The sequence below is a fragment of the Capricornis sumatraensis genome, chromosome 11 (genome assembly GCF_032405125.1).
Source record: "Capricornis sumatraensis isolate serow.1 chromosome 11, serow.2, whole genome shotgun sequence".
Lineage (NCBI taxonomy): Eukaryota > Metazoa > Chordata > Mammalia > Artiodactyla > Bovidae > Capricornis > Capricornis sumatraensis.
In genome coordinates, this window is record NC_091079.1 from 43483546 (window position 1) to 43505990 (window position 22445).

Here is a 22445-nt window from a genome sequence, read left to right on the forward strand (position 1 = left end):
ATTGTTAGGAGTTAACCCTCATTTTGAGGTTTCCCCCCTCCTCATCACTTTTAATTTTGAAGTGACATCTTTTTCATTCCTAAACAGTTTTCTTAGCTAAGTCAAGGCTCGATGTTAACTCGTGGGCCCCTGCAGAGCTGGGCTGCTGTGGGGACCATGTGGCAGTAGATGGTGCTATGACTGGCGCTGGTGGACTGACATGTGTGAGCCAGTGGAATTGGAGGAGGGATTCCTTTCTCAGTTTTGTCTCTCGTCCTCTCCCCAAAATACACTTTCTGCATTGATACCGTCTAACAATCTTCTTAGGAATAGACTTTTAAGAAAAGTTTGTTCTTTACGTTTTCAGCTTTTTACGACTATCAGCCAAATTTTCCTCTCTGAAGAAGTCCAGGTGTTAAGAATAATTCCAGGTATTTCAGATGTTAAACATTGTTGGCAAAAATTTGATTTAGTTGACTGTACCCTAGACTCTTCTTTTCTCCTAACAGAGGAAGATTGATCATTCTGAGCCTAGAGGATCTCTCAGCAAACCTGGGCTTTTTTCTTTTTCTCCTCAACACTCAACTCCTAGGAGAGAAAAACAAATAAGAAACCTACTGACTTCTTCACTTTAAGACAGCCACTTAATAGGGTGAATTCTCGTGTATTCTGGTTTTTACCGTCATTCTGCCACTCCATACAATGCTGCAAGAATTGAAATTCAGGCTGAAGCCTCTGGAGCTCTGCAAAGGCATGACTCATCCACAAAAAATATATTCACTCCACTTAGTACAGCACCGAGCAGAGGAGGTAGCGCAGGAACAAGGGGGTTCTGGATTGTAATGAGGATTATCTCTCTGGCCAGCTTGGGGACTGGCCAAGTCCCAGGCAAATGACGCTGCATTCTCTAAACTCCTGCAGCACAGGGTCCTTGCTGTTATCTCCTTGCTTCAGGTGAGGCTAAACGACCTGGCTGAGTCATGGAGCTCCGGAGAAGCAAAGCTGCAGTTTTAACCCAGGTGTGCCTGTGTCCTGGTGGCTCAGTGGTAAAGAATCCACCTGCCAATGCAAGGAGGTTCGATCCCTGGGTCGGGAAGATCACCTGGAGAAGGAAATGGCAACCCACTTCAGTATTCTTGCCTGGGAAATCTCGTGGACAGAAGAGCCTGGTGGGCTACAGTCCATGAGGTCTGAAAGAGTCAGAGACAACTACGCACGCGTGCGTACACATAAATGTAGTATGGATTCTAAATTTTGTTGGGGTAAGTTATGGAGTGATTTGTATGGAAGATTTTGGTAGTAAGAAATTTAGCGTTTTGTTGTTCATAGATGTTGTGGTCCAAACAGTTAGTTCAAGTCATTAGATACCAGCGGGGAAATGTATTGCAGAATACACTTTCATTGTTTTTAAACCCAGGTTTGTTTCTGGAATGTCTTTATGTGATACAAAATTCTTGAAGTTAAATCATACATCTTCTCTCGTATTCTGACATGTTTGATTCCCTCCCGCTTGTGAGAAGGGCCTGGGAGTGATTTTCACATTTTAAACTTTTTGCAGTTTGAGTCCCCTAAGGATAATCACATAAGAACACAGCATTTAAAGACATGAGACTTGTTTTTAATTTTTTTTTAAAGGAAACATTAGTAGGTGAAGCAAATTGCTTCCTTTTCCCAGTATGATTAAACAATTCTAAAGTGGAACTGGCACTAAAGATGGAATTTGAACATTATAAACACTTTAGGGAGAAATTTAAAGGTGAAAACTCAGCCCAAGGAAACAATACGTCATTTGGCAGACAGATTTCTAGAAAAATTATAAGAATTCTGTGCTGTGTTTTATACATCAGAGCAAGATCAGTGGGTTTTGAAATTGTTCATTTCCAGGTAAAACTTTTAAAATTACAGTTCGGAAGCATATGGGAAATTTTGGAGTAGTTAGGTTGTAATGCAAAGCATTTTCCCCCCCCTCAGGGCCCTGTTAGAAGTTACTTTCATCTTTTTTGTCTTTTTCAGGAAGAATCACTAATATCTTTCAAAATAGCTCTTCTTGGCAGCATTTTTTTGGTCCCATTGACTGGAAGGTTATGAAAATAAAGTAATTATGTGAAATAATGTAGTTTAGTAATTTCTTCTATATGATTGCTATATTAAACAGGTATTTATACAGGGTTCTTTGTGTGCCAGGTCCTGGAGATAAATAGTGCCCAGGAAAGACAAGGTCCCTGCCTCATTCAGGGATTTGAGTGTAAAGTGGGACAAAATAGATGAAATAAACAAGTAACTGAAAAGCTAATTTGAAGCAGTAATAATTGCAGTCAAGACTGAGGGTGGCATTCTTATCTGAGGACCTCATGGAGGCTGATTGAATGGAGACATTATGTGAGAAAAAGAAGCAACCTCTGGAAGGTCTCTGGGCCGGGAAGACAGACAGCTTGTGCAAAGGCCCTGTGGCCTTTGTGAGGAACAGGGGACAGTAGCAGAGGAGCCGAGCAGGGCCTTCCTTGAGGACCCAGGGTGAGTGGTGGTGGGGGGGCAGTTTCTGTTTATTCTGTAGGCAGTGGGTCCTGCGGGAGGGTGTGACTCACTCTCATTCTCAGGTTGGCAGCTCATTGTGCCCACCTCGTGGTGACCAGTACCAACTGGGCTGCAAGGAAAGCAGAGGAGGTATGTTGAATTTCTGCTTACCTGACACGCTATTCCCTGGTGGCTCACTCCAGCGCAGGAGACCAGGGTTTGATTCCTGGGTTGGGAAGATCCCCTGGAGAAGGGAATGGCTATCCACTCCAGTATTCTTGCCTGGAGAATCCCATGGACAGAGGAGCCTGATGGGCTACAGTCCACCAGGTCGCAACGAGTCGGACACAACTGAACGATTAACACTTTGACACAGTATTGCTCTTAAGATGCGTCATTGCTGTATACACCATTGAGAAAGAAAGGAAACTTCCCATTAAGCTCTGCTTGTAAGGACCAGCTGTGACGTGGATCCTCATTTCAGATGTCAACACTGGAAAATAGAGTTGCCTTAGATTTGGTGAAATCTGGTCTTTTCTGGAGACCAGGCTGAGAGGGCCTGCTGGTTTGTATTTCAGTTTTACTTGTGCCTGCGTATTATGAGTTGAATTCTGTGATTTGGAAGGGTCTGGGGGAAGTGGCTGTGTAGAGGGCTCTCCTACCTCTGGATTGGAAGCTAGTGTAGAAAACTGCATCCCCTGTGTCTTTCTGCTGCTTCACGACCGCGTGAAAAGGCATTTGCAGATAATGTTCCCGCAGGTGGACTGCAGACTGTGGATGTCAGAGAATCAAGGGAACTGGGACAGTCTGGATCTACCAGGCTCAAGGGGACACACAGACACTGTGTGCTCATTCAGAGTGGGCGGCACATCCCCTGGGAGCTCCGAGCTTTGTTTCTCTCTGTCACTGGGAGCAGGGCGGGTCGAAGGCTTGGATAACCAGGCCAAATAATTGTCAGCCAGCAAACCAGTAAGTGGGTCCCTGAGAGGCTGGGAGAGGGCGCCTTGCTCATGGACCCAGTGTGGGTTTAAAGATTGGCTCTATGGGCTGAGCAGGTTCCTCAGGCTTCGGGAACCTCAGTTTCCTGATCTATCAGATGAGAAACTGCGGGACCCACTTCAGGGGATCATTGTGGGGTTTAAGGAGGATGGTGCTGGCAGAGTAGCCAGCTCTCTGTGGAGCTTGGTTGGTGTCGGGGGTTACCATCTCTTGGAATGTCCTCTGTCCCTGCATCCGTCTTGAGTGTTCTCCTTACACAAGTCACAGCACGAAAGTCTTTTTTTGAGAGACTCACCCCAACTGCTGAAGCTAAGGTCCCTCCTCCAGCCGCTCTCTGGCCCCCAGGCTGGTGCTATTTTCTTCAGCTCATCCCTAAGGGAAATTGTGTATGTGTTGTTGTTGTTATAAGTGTGTTTCTCCAGGTTGAGCAGATCACTGTTGCAAGGACTGCTGTGTCCACAGGGCCTGGGACGTGGCTTATTTACCTACTGGCTGTGCAGGTGGCACTGCTGACAACGGGTCCTTCCCATGGGACCCAAAGGACAGCAGGGCTCTTCTCTGACTGTTTTTTCGGCTGCAATGATGGGCCTTCCAGACCAGCGGTAGAATTCTGGGATCCAGCAAGCAGGCTCCAGCCAGCCTTCAGAGAGGACTTCGGGGATGGAGGTTGGGGAAGAGGGAAAATTCCTATCTGGAAATATGGGTTTCTTGGAACTGTGGGACTGCTTGTGGTTTTGCATGTCAGAGGGTGTCACCTGCTTCATCTTCCAGCAAATGTCTCCAGAGGCTGATTACCTAATACCTGATATACCAGCTTTTAGGCACCCTTCTCCTTCTATAAAGCACACAAGAAAACGTGGTGGGGAAGTGTGCCTGCCATACAAGGGACCGGGCTGTCACATGTCACACTGCTCTTCCCCTTGGGAAGCTGGCATTGGAACTGGGGTGGAGCTGGCAGCCTGGTGAACCTGCCCGGTCAGCCCTCTGGATCATGGGTTATTCCTCCCATTTCTAAGTCGTTATTTTGTTACTGGTGATGCTGTATCCATTATAATGGCTTTTGTTGCTTCACTGATTTTGATGCTATGTTTTTGTATTTTTTTGAAAAGGACATCATTTTGGAAATAAGAATATTGGTATGTTCTTCTCTAGGCTTTCATCTTTCCCAGTGCTTGCTTGTTGACTATAGTCTTTGGGTGAAGTTTAGCACATAAAATGCAAGGATATTTTCAAATTCTCATGCAAACCCTCCAACCATCCTAGATGGGTGAGCCTGTTTACTCACCCGCATGAAAACTATTCATCATCTTCCAATCCCTGGCTCTCAGGGGGCCACCGTTTCCATCAGAAATGGACAGTTGGAAACTGGGAACTCAGTGGTGTTGGGAAATACCGGTGACCCCTGACAGCGCTTCTGTTTTGACTACATAGTTAGAACAAGGTGAGTTGGGAGGTTCTCTGTACACTTGACTATGAGTTGGGGATTTTTAAAATCCTTTTAGTGTATCCCTGGCCAGTGCTCATTCAAATAATCACTGATTGGAACGTTGTGATTTTAAGAATCAGATGTTTTTTTCTTCCCAGTGAGTTTTGTTCTTGTTCAGTGACCTTGAAGGAAGAAGATAAATCATTGTAGTGGTCTGGAATTCGACTAGTCCTGGGTGCTCTTCCCAGCTCCTGTAGGCTTTGTTTTAACGTACAACAAGACTCGGTGTCTAACCAGCCTTCTTACACTTTTTGGTCGAAGTGGCCACCATCTTTCAGGGGAGAGACTGGCTGTCTCATAATTTAGTTCTATAATTTAACAGAGATTGCTTTTCTAATCCTTGTTAGTGGATTTATATTTACAGCTTTTGTAGGGGAGAGTATTGCAGAGTCATACAAAATCTATCTTTTGTGGAAAGTTGAAATATTCTGTTAGGTCATGCTGGAGGATATATGCAGTCTACCTGCATTGTTTGGAATTCTTTTTTTTTTTTTTTGTTTGGCTGGGGTGGGTCTTCGTTGCTGTGTGGGTGCTTTCTCTAGCTGTGGTGTGCAGACTGCTCACTGTGGTGGTTTCTCTCATTGCAGAGCCCAGAGCCTGCAGTAGTTGCAGGCTCAGTAGTTGCAGTTCTCCGGCTCTAGAGCACAGGCTCAGTAGTTGTGGCACACGGGCTTTGCTGCTCACGGCATGTGGAACCTTCCCAGTCTAGGGATCGAACTGGTATCCCTTGCCTTGCAAGGCAGATTCTTATCCCTGGACTGTCAGGGAAGTCCTTGGAATTTGGTTTTAAGTGAATTTTCCATACAAGTGATGGGAGTCCCACGCGTGGGTGTGTGCATGCTCAGTCATGTCTGACTCTTTGTGACCCCATGGACTGTAGCCCACCAGGTTCCTCTGTTGCAGGGATTTCCCAATCAAGAATACTGGAGTGGGTTGCCATTTCCTCCTCCAGGGGATCTTCCTGACCCGGGGATCAAACACGCGTCTCTTGTGTCTCCTGTATTGGCAGATTCTTTACCCCTGTGCCACCTGGGAAGCCCCTGGAGTCCTATGCATGGCAGGTAGTCTGAGTGGGGTTACACTTCTCCAGCTGTTACCCCCATGCTCAGCGTGAGCTTTGCAGCGGCCATGTTTGCCCAAGTAGGAGCCACCCTGCCCTCACCGCAGCGTGAAGGGTTCCAGCTCACCTGGCCAGGTGTGCTTATTGGATTTCTCCCACAGGAATTTTTCCTTTCAGAATCCACAGACACACATCCGAACCTCTTCAGTTGTTAATCCTCCATTGCTATTTCCATGTGCCTTTTCCAGTAGAATTTCAGCACGAAGCATTCAGCTGTTGAAAAGCTCTGTAGTTTCTCTGGCTCTTTCCCAAAAGGTGTTGAAGTGAGCTGAGTAAATGATCAAGAGACCACACCCTGCTGCTGCTGCTGCTGCTGCTGCTGCTGCTGCTAAGTCGCTTCAGTCGTGCCCGACTCTGTGCGACCCCAGAGATGGCAGCCCTCCAGGCTCCCCCGTCCCTGGGATTCTCCAGGCAAGAACACTGGAATGGGTTGCCATTTCCTTCTCCAATGCATGAAAGTGAAAAATAAAAGTCAAGTTGCTCAGTCGTGTCCAACTCCTAGCGACCCCATGGACTGCAGCCCACCAGGCTCTTCCGTCCGTGGGATTTGCCAGGCAAGAGTACTGGAATGGGTTGCCATTGCCTTCTCCAGACCGCACCCTAAGGCCTTTTAATTAAGGAAACCAGGACGTTATCACATGTTCTTATACATTTTGTCTCAGGAATACTTAAGGATCTTCATTTTATTTATGTATTTATTTAGATGAGAAAAAGAACATCTATTAGCTTCCAATTTAAAATATAAAGCCCTTCTCCCTCAGTGGTTTAAAATGGAACAATATCCTATACCTGAGGACAGGAGAAAGGGGTGCTCTCAGTTAGATGAACAACTCTCCTGCCCCAAAACTTTTACGTTTATCACTGAAATTTACCTTTCTGAATTTATTAAAAAATTTTTTTAAACATTTTATTTTGCACTGGAATATAGCCGATTAACGAATAATGTTGTGATGGTTTCAGGTGAACAGCAAAGGGACTCAGCCATGCATATACCTGTATCCATTCTCCCACAAACTCCCCTCCCATCCAGGCTGCCCCATGACATTGAGCAGAGTTCCCTGTGCTGTACATTAGGTCTTAAGGACCTTCACATTACTTTGGATTTTTCATTTTATTGACTATTCACGTATACCTTGTGTTGATATGGGTTCTCCACAGAAGCAGAACCAATAGGATCTCAATCTTGATCTCAACGAAGTTTATTTTAATAAATTGGCTCTTGGTGGTTTTGCAGGTTGAGAAGTCCCAAAATATTTCATTTGCAGCAGGAAATGCAGCAGAGACAAGGGGTCAGCCCTGAGCGAGGGTGGGGGAGACTGGGTCTCAGCTCAGCCAGGTACAGAGAGATCTTGTCCCTTACCTGCCATGTGGGATTCAGGTCCTCCACTGATGAGATGAGGCCACCTACACTGGGGAGGGCAACAACTGATTAGTCGCATATAACCAAAACGTACTCATTTCTCCCAGAGCTCACATTTAGATCCACTCATTTAGAATGGTCTGGGCTTTCCTGAGGTTCCTTATCTGCTCCTGTCTGGATCATGAGTTGGTTTGAGACTAGAAACGACCACAGGCAGCACTTTGGTACCAAGCCTGGGAACCTTGACTGTGGTGGGTAGCCCTTGGAATCAGGTGGTGTGGCCTTAGCAGGTTCCAGGAGGTTGACTTTCAGGTCTTTTATTAAACTCCAGACAAGAGTTTTGTCTAGAATCCTAATCCCCTTAGATGAGACTGGCTGAGGCCAAAGGTAAATAGAGCTAAAATCTTTTCTCCTTCCAAGTTTCACCATTAGAACATGGATGCCAGGTCTTACTGAGCTGTTTTCCAAAACCAGTGCTCAGATTTTGGCTAACTGATATATAGTAACTGCCTCCCAGGTGGTGCTGGGGTAATGAACCCGCCTGTCAATGCAGGAGACACAAGAGATGTGGGTTCGATCCCAGGGTGGGGAAGACCTGGGGTCCACTGGAGAAGGAGGCATAGTGGAGGCCGGAAAGGGAAGAAGGCCCAGGCAGGGATATCAGCTGGAGAGAAAGAGCGGACTAAGACCTGAGCTGTGGGGGAAGGCACACCAGGAGCATGGGAGATATTTCAGAATCAGATGGAGGGGGAAACCCAGAGAGGATGTTAAAGGGGGCTGGGGTCCTCACTGCAGGATTGGGATGATGGTGAGCTCCAAGCATCACCTGGCTTGGGTGTATTCTTGCCTGGAAAATCCCATGGACTGAGGAGCCTGGCTGGCGACAGTTCATGGGGTTACAAAGAATCATTCGCAGCTGATAGTGGTGTCAATAGTGACTGACGCCACTGCCATTTCTTTGTAGCCGTTAGAATCCAGTGGTGTGGCCCCCATACTCATGTATGCTTGAGTGCCTGCTGTTTACCAGGGACCATGAATGCTCTCTGGTGGGGTGGATTTCACTTGTCTTGCTTGAAGCCCTGGTGGCTCTGAGCCTCTGGGCCACCTCCTGTAGAGCTTCATCTTCATCTCAGCCGTCTCTTAGAACTTCCTTTCCCTAGTTCTGCCTCCAAGTTCCTGCCCATCATGGGAGAACTGATGTGACCTTTTCCAGCCATGTCCGTCATCTCAAATGCCCTGTTGTCCTCGTGGAAAGTGTCCATGTGACTGGGGTCACATGCATCACAGTGTTGCTCACTTGGCATGGGGGGTGCAACATCCACAAAGCACAGATTCGTCTTTACAAGAGAAGAAAGTAAACCTTTGTCCCTTTTGCTTTTCACTGTTACTTTTTGACCCCTCCATCCCCTCTTTGAACAAAAAGTAATACCGAGGGAATATTGTATCAAAGCTATTTTTTTCTTGCATTTTGAAACATAGCAAAGCTCCCTTAAGAAACTTCCCTCTGCTATTAAGAGGGTAAATTCCTCAAACCTAAAATAGCAAACCTAGTAGTAAGCAAGACAGCTTTTGTCTGTGCTCATAGATGCTTAATGCTTTGTGATCTAATGAAGCGACCGTGTGAGAGCCACGAAAAGCTCACCTTTGGGAAGGAGTGACTTCTCCCCTCCATCTCCTGCCCCCCTACTGCATCTGAGCTGAGGCTGCGCCTGACCAGAGTCCCCCCCTGAGCTGAGCTGGAGAGGCCTCCGGACTGAGGGCAGAAGTCTGCCCAGTATTCTTCAGCCCATGTTCGTACCAGCTGATGCTTGGAGCTCACCATCACCCTGCTCCTACAGTGAGGACCCTAGTCCCCTCCGGCATCCTCTCTGGGTTTCCCCCTCCATCTGACTCTGAGATAATCTCCCCTGCTCCTGGTGTGCCTCCCCCCACAGCTCAGACCTTGGTCCTCTTTTCCTCTCTGGCTGACAGCCCTGCCTCCGCCGTCTTCCCTTTCCTGCCTCCGCTGTGCTTCCTCTGAATCAGCTGTGTCACCCGCTTGTAACATTGCCTGGCCACCCCAGGCCCCACTCAAGTGCCCAGGAGTCTTGTTAACCCACCACCCAGGGCTGCCCTGCCTTGGCCCTGGGGCCTCTGCAGCCACTTCCCTGGGCTTTGCCTGGCACTGCCTCTGCTGCTTCCTCTCTCTGCTTAATGCCCTCCTGATCATCCTAAAAGGCTCTGTTATGCCTCATCTTTAGTTATTTTCCTTGACCTCATGTGGTCTAAATAAAAAAAAACAGAATGAACAATCACACCTTTCGTGATGTTTAAGAAACTTGAATGCACACACGCGCACTCAGTCGTGTCTGACTCTTTTCCACTGTATGGACTGCAGCCCGCCAGGCTTCTCTGTCCATGGGATTTCCTGGCAAGAATACTGGAGTGGGTTGCCATTTCCTTCTCCAGGGGATCTTCCCAACCCAGGAACCGAACCCAAATCCCTTGGGTCTCCTGCTTTGGCAGGCAGGTTCTTCACTGCTGAGCCACCTCGGAAGCCCGAGTAACTTGAATGCAAAGGCGTAAAAGTATGTCTCTGCCTTATCGCTACTGTGGGATTCAATGGAGGGACAGGAATTGTATCTCACAGCTTTATGTGAGTATCTGCTTGTGTCCGAGTCCGCTCTGCTGCCCTGAGGGTGGTTTGCTTCTCAAGATGAAGGCCAAGGGCCTCTCCGGCGCAGGGGAAATTTGAAGATAGGATGAAGATACCAGTATTGATAATATCCTGAGAGATTATGGAGAAGACAAGAGATGCCAGAATTAAATGCCCTGATTCTTCAGAAAATGCCAAGAGATCCTAGCTCTGCATTGTCCAGTGTGTTAACCACTGGTCACATCTGACTTCTGGGTACTGGCTTGGTGGCTGGCCTCAATCGTGATATCCTCCAAGCATAAAATATCACATTTTGAAGATTTGCTTGGAAAAAACATGTAAAATAGTTCATGAATAATTTTTATATTACATGTTTATGTGATACTATTTTGGACAGATAATATATTATTGTTAAAATATATCATCAAGCTTATCAATAAAATATATTGTCAAAATAACTTCACCTGTTTTGGATTGATAATATAGTATTATTAAAATATATTATCAAGTTTATAAGTAAAATAGACTATCAAAATGATTTCACCTTTTTTTTTTTTTTTTGAATTTTTGCTATAGCCACAAGAAGTGGTGCTAGTGGTAAAGAACCCGCTTGCTAATGCAGGAGACATAAGAGACACAGGTTCAATCCCTGGGTCGGAAAGATCCCCTGGAGAAGGAAATGGCAACCCACTCCAGTATTCTTACCTAGAGAATCCCATGGACAGAGGAACCTGGCAAGCTACAGTCCATAGGTTCGCAGAGTGGGACATGACTGAAACGACTTAGCATGTTACCCACAAGAAAATTTAAAAGAACATACACGGTTAGCGTTTGTGACTTGCATTTGCATCTTCCTGGGAGGATGCTGTTCTAGACTCTATGATTTATGGCTTTTCCTCCTCATCCTTGGCAGCATCCTACAGCATAGTGTGGAGCAGATGGCTGGGCACTCGTAGGAAAGGAAGTAGTGAGAACTAAAGGGAAGAACAGATCGTGCCAAGTGAGCCTCGTTTGTTTTTTATAAGGTTACGAGGCTAGGAGATCAGACAAGTTCTCCTCCGATAAGCTTGAGGACAGTTTGGGGAGCATGAAGGTGTTTTAATGGTGTGGCTGCCTCTGTGGCTGGTTGAACTCAGTTCCCAGAATAACTTGTTGATGGTTGTGTTGAGAACAGGCTGGGAGATGTTCTCAGGCTTCCCATAGTGCTTGTTTCATAAATGAGAGTCATTTGTGAAGAGGTCTAGTTCAATTAGATTTGGGTAGTCTGGAAAAGGTTACCCACACCAGCCCTGGTCGGCAGCTCATTCATCCATCACGCGTGTTGAGGGTGTGTTTGCTCAGACACCACGCTGACTGGGTGCTGGGTGTGAGGACTAATGATACGTTGTCCCTGACCTCTAGAGTGACCTTCAAGCTATTATTTTTGAAAGATCATTCTGGCTTTGCCCACTGGGTCCCTATTTGGCTGCATCCATATAGAAGTTGATGATTCTGCATCTGGTCAGGCTTCTTGAACTGTAGTTGAAAATTATGGACCTTCTGGGCCTTCCCAGGTGGCTCTGGTAAAGAATCCACCTGCCAATGCCAGGAAACATAAGAGACCGATTCGATCTCTGGTTCAGAAAGGTCCCTTGGAGTAAGAAATGGCAACCTGCTCCAGGATTCTTGCCTGGAGAATCCCATGGACTGAGGAGCCTGATGGGCTCAGACACGACTGAGTGACTGAGTATGCATGCATGTATGGATCTTCTGAGCTCTTAGCAATCTAAGAGGCTGGTGGGAAATTCTTTTCAGAGTTGATGTAGCCCATCCATGGCCCTGCTTCCCTCACTTTTGATATTCCACATGTGTGGGAAGCGGGTGCAGGCCACATTCAGGTGGCGTGGAGTTATCTTAGACTCTGCTTGGATCACTTTCCTGAGGCAGCAGTCCCCCTGTCTGTCCTGCTCATCACCTGGGTTGCAGGATATTCCAGAAGCAGCCATATGACGTCACTACCTGTATTTTGGTGGAGGTGTAGTCAGTATGTCCTGAGTTATTACCCGCTCTGCTCGACACTTGACATGCTTACAGATTTGTCAAAAACACAAAAGACAAATAATTTGATGACAATCAATAAACTTTAGGCAGAAATGAAGCTAAACTGTAGCAACTTAGAAGGAATTTATGTGTGATTTCTTCTGTATTTTGCCCTGTTTCTATGCTTTAATTTTCTCTAAGCCCTGAAGTTTTTTAATTTCCTGTTTGTCTCTGATTTTATTTTCTTTTTTCTTAAACGTATCTCACATCTTTTGGGGAAAGAAGGCCGATTTAAAGTAAAACTAGAGGCTTTCTTAATGTTTGGTTTAGACGTTAGTTTTTTGAACTCTTTTCCTTGGGATGCTAGGAGTTTTATATTTGACCTTATCAAAGCTTTCATATTAAATACTTAGACCAGCAATAAGCAGCTTTCTGATTTATTTATGTATTTTTCTGTAGATGAGAAAAAAAATTAGAGGTTACTTTTTTTTCTGTTAAACATTCCAAGACTTGTTGGGTCCTATGTAAAGGGGGATGAGGCCGAATTTTTACAATTTAGTTATCTCTTGGGTAGAATATCTCAAAGAGGGGTTTGATTAGATTTCTGGGCCATGAGCAAGGTGCTCTGTGGGTATGTTTGGGTGGTCGCAGTACCCGGCAGGCAGGCCTCTGGGCTCCTGTGCCTGTGGAGAGCTGCTCAGGGTCCCCTGGGGTTACCTCATTTCGTCCTCAGAACAGCCTGCAGGGTGGTGTTACTATGGTCCCATGTAACGTGGTTGTCAGGAGCTGAGATGGCCTCTTTGAGGTGCTGGCAAGGGGAAGAGCTGGTCTGGTGCCTGTACTCAGGGAGCCAGGGTGGCTGCCTCGACTCTGAGCAGTCAGAGAGGCTCCTACTGGCCTCCTGGCCTGGCCTCCCCTTTCCTGGGGTCATGCTGTTCACTCCCACCCAGCCCAGGCTGGCAGGATGGAGTCAGCCTCCCCATCCTTGTCTTCCCAGCTGGAGATCTCTGCCCGTGGCTTCTCCTGAGATGTCCTGGGGCCCATTCTACCCTGGGGTGTCCCTCTGCCCCCTGCCCGCCCAAGCCACGAGGGGCTGTTGGTGGGCCGGGCAAGCAGAGGTCCAGAAGGGGTTGTGGACAGTCAGTGCTCTTTCCCCCACGCTGAGCCCAGAGTGTTCCAACCCTGACTCGTGTCCACCTCACCCATAACCTGCCTTTGTGGTTGCCATTTCCAGTTCTAGCTTTTCTGTGAATATGTTGCCTCCTGTTCAGAAGCTCAGAGTCAGCTCCACGGTAGATTTAACAGAATCTATTTAGGGCCCTGTCTCAGCGGCGCATCGTTGTTGGAAAACAAGGTCATACCTCTCTTTAACACCAAAATAATCTGATAAATGCCTGTGAGTGGAGAAGGGGTGGAGTGAAGTGGCCGGCCTTCAATCCTGGGGCGTTTGTTACCGGCTGGAAAGGAGGCCAGGCCCTGTGTCCCTTGGGGGCAGGAGTATCTGTGAATTGAGATTCTGGCCTCCTGTCTGCAGGGTGACACTTTTGTCTTCTGTCTGGCTTGGCAGAGAGTCAAGTGGAATGGGAGTTCTCAGGGTGAACTTGGTGTCACAGTTCTTCCTCAAAAGGCCCTTCAGGGTCACCTGCTCCAGTGGTCCGCACCGTGGAACCCATTACACACCTGGGATTCTGGAGCATCTGAGTGGAAATGGAGTTGGGGGGCTGCCTAGGTAGTCTCCAGGATAACAGTGATGCATAGGTGGCTTTAGGAGCCCTGTGTCTGGGTCATGATTCTCAGACTCTAGCTCATTAGTCGCCTGAAGAGTTAAATAGTTGCTGGTCTCTTCCCAGAGTTTTTGATTCACTGAGTTTTGGAAGCCCTGAGAATTTGCATTAAAAAAAAAAAAACTATTAATTTTTATTTATTTTCTCTGCACAGGGTCTTAGTTGCAACATGTGGGATCTAGGGCCCTGACCGGGGATTGAACCCAGGCCCTCTGCATTGGGAGCATGGAGTCTTAGCCACTGGACCACCAGGAAAGTCCCTGAGAATTTGCATTTTTAACACAGTCCCTGCTGTTACTGAACCACTGATCTGGGCAAAATCCTCTTTTTTTTCTTTTGTGAGTAAACAAATATCATTGAAAAAATTTTTCATACTACCATGATATCTTTAGTGAATTAAATTGTTTTGCATTGAGTGTTTCCTTAGCAATTCTTAATTGAGAACTTGTGATAATCACAAGTAAGGGTTGGGTATTCTATTTTGGCTAATATAATTTCATCATGATTAAGTTCAGTGTATTAAATAATGTCAAAATCTGTTAACTTTTGAAAACCATGATTTACAAAAAACACAAGTAGAAATATATATATAAATAGGAAATCCTGCTTGGGCAAATTGAAATGAAGACCTCAGTCCATTCAGTTAATAGTATCGGTCAATTGTACAGTTTTCAAAGCCAAATGATGACTTCCCAGTGTTCATCTCAGTTATAGGAAAGGAAAACATATGATTTCTGGATTCAGTTAATGCATGTGTTTTAGATTCCAAATTCCTTTAACAGTAGCATTTTTGAAAAATCAAATGATATGATACCTGAGGGCCTTCTCAGGTGACTCAGTTGTAGAGAATCCGCCTGCCAGTGCAAGAGACACTGGAGATTTGGGTTTGATCCCTGGGTTGGGAAGATCCCCTGGAGGAGGGCATGGCAACCCACTCCAGGCTACTTGGCCGGGAAATCCCAGGAACAGAGGAGCCTGGTGGACTACATAGTCCGTGGGGTTGCAAAGAGTTACATATGGCTGAGCGACTGAGCATGCTCACAGACACACAGATACATACATACATACTACCTGAAGCATTTAATCTAAAGGTTGCCAGATGCTTCATTTGAGATTCTCTAGGCACCACACAACTTTGCAGGGTCCTGGAGGGTTGGTGATTGAGGTTGGGTGTCTTGTAGGGAAAATGCTGCGAAGACAGAAAGGGTTATAAAAGCTCTCCCTGGGGCGGAGGAGATGACCTGTGTGTCACAGGCTCTAACTTTCTCACCATGAATCTGAAACAAAGTGGGTAATTTTTAATATAACACTGCTGTTTAATAAGCTGTGAACGTGTATGTTCTTCTCTAAGCATTTTGCATTTGTCTTTAGTCTGTGTGCATTTTCATAGTTAAAATATCAATTCAATTATGATTTGCTTTTGGGGGTGCCATTTAGTAAACATTTGAAGGCCTTCAAAAGCAAAGCTATGATTTCATATTTTATTTATGATTATAATGGAAATCTGTTCTTGAACATATTTGAGTTCATAAAATATTTTTTTTCATAAAATATTTTAAAATGTATTCTGTATAAGATGTCTTTGTTAATTAACATCAAGACTCTGGGCCATGAAAATGTACTTATTGCCTTAGATTTAAAAAATGTTTTTCTGAAATAACATCCTTGTCCTGCGTGCTAAGTCAGTCAGTCATGTCCCACTCTTTGCAAACCCATGGACTGTAGCCCGCCAGGCTCCTCTGTCCATGGGGGTTCTCCAGGCAAGAATACTAGAGTGGGTTGCCATTTCTTCTTCCAGGGGATCTTCCTGATCCAGAGATCAAACCCTCGTCTTTTTTGTCTCCTGCATTGGCAGGGGGGTTCTTTTCCACTAGCACCACCTGGGAAGTGCCAAATTTGGAGACTTTTAATTTTTTTAGCTGAGTTAATGCTGTTCCTCCTTTCAGACAGCTTGGCTCTTTTTAAAAACTGTTTTAGAGTACATAAAGTTTACATTCTTGGAACACTTTTTCTTATTTCAACAAAAGTCAGTTAGATGCTATTAAATTGATTAAATTTAAATAAATAGAGTGAAGGTAGTTTCTAAATTTAGTCTTAGGTCCTTAAGTAAAATTGCCCTCAGTGAGCTGAAACTTTTTTTTCCAAGTTACAAGGATTTAAAGTGACATCTAGTAAAATGTGTATTCTATAATTAAAATAAATCCCATTTGGAAATAAATTGGACTCATAGAAAGCTGAACTATTTCTTATTATATCATTCAATTCATTCTATTTTTATGGTTTAATTATATAGTTGACCCATTTAATCTAAATACCTCACAAAATAGAAACTAGGGTATCTTTTAAACAATTTTAGAATCTGAGCTATCCGCCTTCTCTTTGGTGAGTGGAGCCAGAGAGAACCAGAACAGGTATTCTCTGTGCCTTTTTGATGATCTTTTTATCTATGAAATAGATACTTTTAGATAAATGATTGCCCTGGCCACAAAGAACACTGGGAGTTGACATGCAATCAATCAGTGTTGTCTACTGTTGCATAACCAGTGACCCAAAAACATAGTGGCCCCAAAGGATAAAGGTTTCCCACTGTTGCATTTCTCTGGGAATTCAAGAGTCTTGGAGGCTGCTAGGACCACAGTCACCTGGAGGAACTGCATCCAAGGTGGACGGCAGGTGGGTTGATGCTGCTCTTGGTGGGTTAGGGAGAGCTCAGTTCACCCTCCCCAGGGGCCTTTCCCGATACTCTTTGTTTTGGTTAGAGGTCAGCTTCTTGTCCAGGGAAGCGCCAGAAGGGTGATCCTTCATTGTCTCAGACTGGCTCGCTGCCCAACTCCAGGGAGTTTGTCCTGAGGTGCCTCCTGGTGCCAGGATGTGCCAGGCGCCAGCTTCTGGGCCCCCAGGAGATGTGGATGCCATGAGCAGACACACAGGTGCAGAACGTGGGGCGAAGCGACACACCCAAGGAGGCTTCCCTGAAGAGGGTCCCACCTGGATGCAGCCCAATCTTCCTTCCTCTTTGGGGAAGGGTGGGTGTTGGTAGGTGAAGGGATGGGCTGGCCAGAGATTCGGACAGAACTTCTGGCCAGGTGGGCAGGACAAGGTCGAGGGACTGAGTCCAATTACCTTCTTCCCATCCTTTGTGGGCTTGTCATATATTTTACTTCTGCATGTATTATTCTGTGGGTTCCCTAGGTGGCTCAGTGGTAAAGAACCCACCTGCCAGTGCAGGAGATATAAAAGACACAGGTTCCATCCCTGGTTGGGGAAGATCCCCTGGAGGAGGGCTTGGCAACCCACTCCAGTATTCGCGCCTGGAGAGTCCCATGGACAGAGGAGCCTGGCATGCTACAGTCTATAGGGTCACAAAGACTCAGACGTGACTGAAGCGACTTAGCACACAGGCACACATGCGTATTATTATAGGTTGCTTTACAGCCAGATACCTTTTTAAGGAATATTTTGTTTCGCTTCTTGGGAGTGCAAGCTGTTTCTTCCTGATGGAGATCAGGGTGGAGTAAGAAGTGGACATTCAGATCTCTCAGAATGAAGCTAAAGTCTGAGTTATATTTGTAACTTAAAAAAAATTTTTTTAAGATACTTTTAAAAACATTTATCCCTGCATTTATCTTTTCTGTTCTCTTCATCCCTCCCTGAATTTTTCAGTTTTTCCATTTGGTACTATTTCCCTTCAACCTGAAGGACTTTCTCTGTCATTTAGTGCAGTGTGGGTCTGCTAGGAACAGAGTGTTCAGCTTTTGTTTAGCTGGAAACTTCTTTCATTTGCCTCCATTTTTGAGGGATAATTCTGCCACATATAAGATTCTAGATTGGCAGCATTATTTTTCCTCTTAGCCCTTTAGCTATGCTACTCCATTCCTTGTTTTTTAAAGATTTTTTTTATGTGAACAATTTTTGAAGTCTTTATTGAATTTGTTACAATGCTGCTTCTGTTTTATCTTTTGTTTTTTGGGCCATGAGGCATGTGGGATCTTATTTCCCTGACCAGGGATCAAATCCACAACCTTGCATTGGAAGGTGGAGTCCTAACCATTGGGCCGCCTGGCAAGGCCCTCTGCTGTTCCACTCTGTTTCCCTGGGCCCTGATGAGAAGTTGAGCATCCTTATTTTCGTTCTGCTGTGTGTCTTTTCTCCTTGCTTTTTAAAAGTTGTTTCTATGTTTTATTTTTAGCAGTTAGACTATCATATAGATGGGTCTAGTTTTCCTGGTATTTACCTGTTTGGGATTTATTGAGCTGCTTGGGTTGGTGGGATGACTTTTTCAAATTTGGAACATTTTATTCCTATTTCTTGAAATATTTTAATCCTATTGTTCTCTTTTCTCTAATTACTGTACTTGTTATCTCAGTAAATGATACTAATTCTCAAATCATTGATGCTTAGTTCTTTTTTTCCTGTTGTTTTTCGCTGTTTAATTTGGAGAATGTAAGGTTACTGACCTGTTCTTTTGCAGTGTCCCATTAGCAAACCCACTCAGTAAATTTATTTCAAATCTTGTATTTTTAGCCCTAGATTTTTATTTAGTTCTATTTTAGAGTTTCTATTCTGTCCTAAAATAACCAATCTCTTCTCCCATTATATACTTATTTTCCTATAAATTCTTTAACATATTTATTATAGTTAAAGTCCCCAACTACTCATTTCATTAATGGAGTAGAGATTCTCTTTTTCTTAACTGTTATTCTTAGTTATGGATCACAGTTTCCTCTTTCCTTATATATTTTGTAATTTAAAAAATTGTATTCCAGGAGTCATGAATAAAATAGTAGATTGAAGTATAATATGTTGTTTGTTTCACTTCTTGGAGAGTGCAGGCTCCTCCTTTTTTTAATATTATTTTTTATTGGAGTATAGTTGCTTTTCAATGTTGTGTTAGTTTCTGTTGTACAGCAAAGTGACTCAGCCACGCATATACATATATCCTCTCTTCCTTGGATTTCCCTCCTATTTAGGTCACCATAGAGCATTTAATAGAGTTCTCTGTCCTTATAGCAAGTTCTCATTAGTTATCTATTTTATACATAGTATCAATAGTTTGTGTGTGTGTGTGTGTGTGTGTGTGCTCAGTTGTGTCCAACTCTTTGTGGCCCTGTGGACTGTAGCCTGCCAGGCTCTTCTGTCCATTGAATTTTGCAGGCAAAAATACTGGCGTGGGTTGTCATTTCCTTCTTCCAGGGATCTTCCCAACCCAGGGATCAAACTCACATCTCCTGTGTCTTCTGCATTGTCAGGTGGATTCTTTACCACTGAGCTACCAGGGGATCCCATATATATGCATTCTTAAAGTAAATGCCTGAAACTGAGAAGTCAGTCAGTGAGTTCCCTTGCCCTCTGGCCCTGGATTGACTGGAAAGCACTGGCAGATGATCAGGGCCCAGCTGAGTGTATGAGTGACATTCTTCTAATTTTTCCTTTTCCCAAGACTGAAATCTGTGATACCCGTGCTATTCAAATGAGCCACCGCTGCCAACAGAACAAGATATCTGCAAGGGAATAAAAAGTAAAATCAAGCATTGTTCTCTCAAACTTGCCCTGAGACAAACTCCTTTTCCTTTATGTAACAACAGACTAATCAAATGTAGGTCAGAGAACAGTAAGAGTTAAAGATTCAGAAATAGAGTGCATTCATAGCTTTGTGGTTGCTTTAAGGGGCTCCTCAGACAGTAAGAAATAGAACAGATCTATTTATCATAGGTCTGAGGACTGTGAAGTCCAAGGTCAAGGTGTAGGCAGATTCCATGTACCATAAGGGCTAGCTTCTTGTTCATGACAACACTCTTGTTTCTGAGTTCTTGCTTGGCAGAAGATGCAAGGAAGCTCTCTGGGGTCTCTTTTATAAGGGCACTAATCCTGTTCTTGAGGGCCCCATCCTCGCCACCTAACCACCTCCCAATACCATCACTTTGGGGTTCAGGATTTCAACGTATTAATTTTGAGGGAAGACATTCAGTCCATTGCAATGGCATTCCTAGTACTAATGGTTGAAAGGAGTTTGATTATTTACCATCTTTCAGGTTCCAAATCACTGGTGTTAAATGTATTGCTATTTAATTCAGAACAACCCCAAGCAGAACTGAGATCCAAATTTGGATGGTTTGACTGTAAAACAGACACCTTTAACCGCCAAGCTATAAATATTACCTAGTTCAAACACTTCTTTGATGATGAATCAATTTATTTTTTATGTGTTAGATTGTTTTGTCAATCACTTCTTATTCAACCAGTAATATTTTATCTAACATCTACTTTATCGTGGACATTGATTTGAGAGTAGAACATGATAGACATGAAAGAATTCAAAGACTGTTTGTGAAACATGCAATTTAGCTGAAAAGTAAGGCTTACATAAAAGAGCCAAACAGCCCAAAAAATGCTACAAAAGATCATACAGTAAATGCTCTGTTTTATGGAGCAAGCTATATTTCTTACCATGCAATTTAGTATTCCCATTAAGAGAGCAGAACTGCCTTAAATGTAATAGAGCCATTAATTTGATGTTTACTCATAGTGTCAATCTTTCCCTGCCAGTCCTTTATACTGATATTAATTTCCCAAAGCTCTAAAGATATTAATAGCCTACAGGAGACATTGAATATAAAAAGTTAAGTCCTCAAAAAAAAAAAGTTAAGTCCTCTACGAAATTACACCCTGACTTATTTTAGAGACATGCCACTAGCCTGGCTCATAGCTCCCCTTGCTCACGTGCTAGGGGGACAGCATTGACAGTTTGAGGGGTGTACCAGGGAGAGAGGGACTGAGAGCAGTTTTCTGCAGGGCTGGTGATGCTCGTTTTTCTGGAGGTGGCCAGTGCAGTCAGGCTCTTTCTGTTGTAAACACAGTGATGTATATTATTTTGTTGTTTACAAGTCATGTCGGACTCCTGTGAATCCGTGGACTGTTGCCTGCCAGGCTTCTCTGTCCATGAGATTTCCCAGACAAGAATACTGGAGTGGGTTGCCATTTCTTCCTCCATGGGATCTTCCCGACCCAGGGATCAAACCCACATCTTTTGCATCGGCAGGTGTGTTTTTTACCATTGAGTCACTAGGAAGCCCAATGTATATTCAACCCCTCTGTTTTTGTGGCCCTGCTGAGTGAGAAGCACCTGGCTGTACATTTCCATCCTGAAGGCCGTTTTCCTGTGACTTGAAAAGTAAGAAGTGCCCAGTAGACACCTGCTACCCGCTGAATGAACCCAGAGGACATGGTGCTGAGTGGAGTAGGCCAGTCAGGAAAGGACCTCTACTGCGTCCTCCTGCTTACAGGAAGTGCTTAGAGGAGTCAGAATCCTAGAAAGAGGGAGAGAGGGTAGAGTAGTGCTTGTTAGGGGCAGGGGAGAGAGGGGCTATCCTGCTGGCTCAGACGGTGAAGAACCCTCCTGCACTGCAGGAGACCAGGTTCTACCCCTGGGTCAGGAAGATCTCCTGGAGAAGGAAATGACAACCCAGTCTAGTATTCTTGCCTGCAGAATCCCATGGACAGAGGAGCCTGGTGGGCTATACTGTCCACGGGGTTGCAAAGAGTCAGACACGACTAAGCACACACACAAGGGGAGAGGGGAACAGACTTTAATACTTAATGGGTACAGAATTTCAGTTTCTTGAGATGAAGCAGTCTGGAAATGTTTGGTGGTGATGGTCACACAACAATGCAAAAGTACCTAATGTCACTGAACCATATCTTTAAAAACAGTTACAAGTGTAAATTCTGTGTTGTACATATTTTCCCACAATTAAAAAAGTGTAAAAATATAAAACATGATGCCTCAATAAAGCTTATGTTTAAGTGTTAACAAAAAAAGTGCCCAGTAGATTATATTACATTTTATTAACATCATGCTGAATTTTTGTAGAGGAGCAGAAAATACCAGTATTGTTGGCGCTGTTCTCCACATGCTTATTAATGAGAAGAATAGTTGTTTTTGTTTTTGTTTTTTTAAGAGGAAGCTGAAAGTAGAGATCCTTTGGCCTGAAATCATTGCCACCTGCTCTGGAAAGCCCTTGAAGGAGACTCCAGTTGTATTTCTCACCTAGACCGGAGAGCCCAAACCTCAGGGTTGTGAAACAGGTCCGTTCTCCTAAGGATCAAAAAATAATAATAATAATAATAATGGGGGAAAACTGTGCCCACATTCTCAATGAACATAAGGAGTGTGTGCCTTTCAAACAACTTAAGTGATTCTTGGAGCTCCTGTAGTCCAACATTGACTATATCGTGTAGACTAATTTTTTAAGGAAAAAAAAAGGAGATTTGAATCTCATCAACACTATCTCTTACTTGGTATTTATAGATGCCCAAGAGGATGGAAGTTTGCCAGTTTATAATCAAAGCAGAAAACAGAAATTTGTTGACATAATTTCTTGGCATGATATACTAGGATTATTTAAATAGTATTACATAATTTCTATTTTTTGGTTTTCAAGGAACATAGTGACTTATTTAACAGATAGTCATTTAAAAATTAAAATTCATAGAAGTATAATCATCATATGACCCTGTAATTCCACTTCTGAGTATATACCCAAAAGAAT